We start from the raw sequence: 4,080 nt of genomic DNA, 5'->3' as shown, positions 1-4,080 counted from the left end.
CCGATGCTATTGAGTATTGTTTAGCTCTAAATCAATTTGAAGGGCCTCTCAGTCTCATAGCCTTTTTTAGGAATATGCCATGCACAGATGGTGCAGCAGGGTATATATAGACGGGCCAGTTTTCGTAATTATATAAATACCCATAGACTCATGGCTTCGAAGCTCTGTTGTAATGTAACGCTGCCACAGTGTGGTTCTGGATTAGTATACGCTGTACTTATACTTATGCTTATATTTATACTTATACTTACAGTTACACTTATACTTAAATATATTTCTGTTACACATTCATCACGCGTTCCTCGAAGAGATAACTTCAACAAAGGTGGTTGGAAAATTCTTCAGCTTGCTCTTCGTTGCTTCTGGCTCATGTGTTGTCCGTTAATCTGATTGCTGGGATTAGTTTAATTGGCTCCTTTATTTTGTTCGTGGCTTTCCATAGGAAATAGTTGGAATTCTCGTACGCAGAAAATGAATCTATGAATTTTGAGAATTCGTTATTATTATGATCTTTTATTTTACTTTCTATTTCCTTTGCAAGTTTGTTTAGATGTTTTTTTGCTTTCACGTGCTCTATGTTTTTGTCATTTTGCTTTCGCTTACCTTTTTCCCTCTGATTTTGTCAAGAAAGTCTTGCGGAATTATTTTTGTTTGCCTGTTATTTGGTTCATAAGTAGTAGTTGCCAATGCTACTTCTATAATCTCTGTCAATGTACTGCCTGTTCGCAGTGGTGCATATACTGCTACATCTGGAAGTAATTGCCGTTAGTTAGTATCGTAACGGTGGTTGCTTGAGCGTATTACTGATGGATTTGGCTATGTTGGTGTTAAGGGTGGCGATTGGTTAGTTACTTGTGCATAACTTCGGCTACCAAAGGTGTTGGTGTTTCCATGGTTAGAGTTCTATACATATTGTATTGTTTGCTGTTGGATCTGATTCCGTAATATCTACTCGCTGTATGTTCTGCTTCGAAGCGTGTAGCAGGAGGGTGTGAGGAAAAAGCAACACCATGTTGATGATCATAGAGATCAACTTTTATCTTAGATATATGATTATTATGATTATATTATTCTTATTTTATATCTAACTAATGTCTAATAAATGTTATATAAAATAAATATTTTTTCATTATTAAAATCCTTTGTAAACTCTATAATTTTATTATAATTTAGCTTCCTCAATAAAGAATTTAATAACATTGAAAATTTTTAATCATGGGTAATATTTTAAATATGACACTATTTACGTATGTTATAGGTAATGTTAATAGTTACACAATTTTTTAATAAATTAAGAAAAAACTAAAAACAAACTTACTTTCTAATATATGCGTCAAATATAAAAGCATTAAAGATATGTGTACATATTTAATTTGAAAATTGTGGTCTTGTTAAACTTGTTTGTTGGTAATAACAATGCATGTTTAATAATGGTTCATAATTAATATTCATTTAAACAATGCTTTCTGTAATAAATGGAGCGGTCAGCGCAGAGCAAGCCTACGAATAAGATTCGGAATCTAGAACCAACCAGAGAGCAAACATCCCAGAGACTCCTCAACGGCAATAGCTACTACGGTAAGCTGGAAATCTGGATTCATTTTTACATTACCGTGTGAGAAAATTAATAAGCTCGATTAGAATCATGTCCACATCACGAAAAGACAAAATTGGAACTATTGATATCGCTTCTATAACCAGAGCTATGGATAAGTTGACTCGTGCCATACTCGAGCAAATCGAACTTCTTGCGCGACGTATAGAAGAAACGCAACGAGTAGCCGATAGTGAAAACAAAAAACGTGCAGCAGAGATAGAACTATTAGGAAAACATATCTCTAAAATAAATTTAGGACATGACGCTACTACTGAATTAGGCTCCTTTATTACCACGGACGAATCTAATGCCAGCAATGTTCAGAGAAAACGACCACCTGTAAAACCTAACGAAACGGACGATATGGACAGTGAAGAAGGAGCAGTAAGTTGTGACAACCCCACGTACAATGCAAAAACCTGCCTAGATTTTATCCCTATACTCAATGGACAAGACGATATAGGAGTAGAAGGGTTTATTAAACGGGTAAGAGAAGCTCGAGCCGAATGTCGAGAAAAACGCATATTATTACGACTAATTCTAACGCAAAGAATCATTGGAGAAGCGGAACGCAGTATCCGCCACACCGAAATCGAGAATTACGAGGACCTGTTTGAAAGCCTCAGAAAATTTGTATCCGTGAATATTACATCTAATGGAGCTCGTGATAAGTTGCAACGCACGCGACAAAACGTTAACGAATCGGTACACAGTTATGTGAAGAGGTTCCGACACAACCTCAACGAACTGATATACGCGCTTCAACACGAAATTCGCGATCCAGTACGTCGAGCAGTCGCCATAGATCTTGAAACTGAACGAGCGACCAAAGTTTTTGTCCTAAATTTAAAACCCAAAATAGAAATACGCACATCGACTACAAGACCAAAGAATCTCCAAGAAGCACAAGATGCAGCTTTCGAGGCGGAGTTAGTCATAAGGAAAATCGAACGCAACAAAAAAATAATAAGAATAATGAACCAACCAATTGAGAGAGCCAAAAACCGATTCCAAGGAACACCTAAACCAATGCCAAGAAACTTCCAGCAAGCTGAACGAACGCCACTTAACCAAAGAACTCAACTGAAATGTTTCAAATGCAACCAAATCGGACATGTCTCCAGTCAATGTAGAAATTTTCAAACACCCAGCCAACATCCGCGACAACGAAGTAACTATCAACGAAACCGGAAGAAAATATTCATAAAGCATCTACGGACGCTAGACCCCAGGATTGTGAAACATCGCTTCGTCTGGAAAACAAGGACATCCATACCTACGGGAAGGACTAACTTGGACTACGGTCATCCTCGGCGACGAATTCTTAATCCACGAAACCAGAAGGCCTTTGGAACTGGAAGCATCTACGGAAGCTAACAAATCAAGGTAAACGCTGGATTCATTTTACATATAGAGGCAGACTATCTAGCTTTGAACAAGACTCAGACAAAGAGTTAGCGACATTTAAAACGATGTGGAAAGGTAAAGCATGCACTGGTAGGGACGAACAAAGTATTAAAATGACAAACCAACTACGGGAGCAAATCGCGCGACTGCGAAGAAGCATGGACCTTTTCCAACAAGCAAAAGAAGAGGGTCAACGCCTCGATAAAAAATCGAATTGCTACGAAAAACAATTGACGAAATCGAGTTAAGAAAACTGTTAAAGGAGACTATTAAAGCAGCTACTAGTCGGAGTTATCAGGGTAGTTTAGTTTCTAATAATTTGAACAAAAGCTTGGAGAAAACAGACGTTACTGTAGGAAATGAAGAAATGGTTTTGAAAGAATTTTCAAAAGAATTGCAGTCTAATGTAGAAAATTCTTATGAAAAGAAAGTATCAATTGACACCGCTTCACAGGATTATATTTTCATTAAAACAGACTTGATGTTTGATGTCAATAGCTCGACAGAATACCAGAAAGAGTCTGTGAAACGAAGGAAAGAAGATATTGCAGTGTTGTATAATGATTTGTCACCATCTTCGTCACAAGATACTCAAAATTTACAAGAATGGTTTGACAAAAAAAGTAAAAGTTTAGGAGAAGCAGAAAAAGATCATAACAAGAAGGATAATATTTCAATGAGAAATATTTCGGACGGCGATACAAATAAAGAAAACCAAATTGAAACGAAGGAATTAGAAGCAGTTAGTAAATCAACTGCTGAAAATGATACAAAATCAATAGACAACGTTGAACAAAATATATCATTAGAATCCATACAAAAAGCAAGAGATAATGCTTACAATAATGAACATTTGCTTATAGAGGAAGACCAAATGATGACAGCGAAAATTGCGTGTGACACTACAGAATTAAAAAATTCAGCAGATCTTATGTCGAGAAATTCAGATGCTAATACACAAAAGAAGTCTTTAGAGAATAAAGATGACAAAAGTCCATCTCCATCTATGTTAGATAGTAGTAAACGGAGCAGTCGTTATAATGTTGCTGCAAAGCCTGCTACTTCGCCAAAATTTG

General features: G+C 36.5%; 1 pseudogene; it reads left to right on the top strand.

The window, feature by feature from the left end:
* The first annotated feature begins 1,698 nt into the window (after positions 1-1,698).
* On the top strand, positions 1,699-3,867 carry LOC117215123 (annotated as a pseudogene).
* The last annotated feature ends 213 nt before the right edge of the window (positions 3,868-4,080 follow it).

Source organism: Bombus bifarius, unplaced genomic scaffold, assembly GCF_011952205.1.
Source record: "Bombus bifarius isolate JDL3187 unplaced genomic scaffold, Bbif_JDL3187 scf7180000009369_frag, whole genome shotgun sequence".
In the NCBI taxonomy this organism is placed as follows: domain Eukaryota; kingdom Metazoa; phylum Arthropoda; class Insecta; order Hymenoptera; family Apidae; genus Bombus; species Bombus bifarius.
The sequence above is the reverse complement of the archived record's forward strand: the minus strand, read 5'-3'. Positions and strand labels throughout refer to the sequence as shown.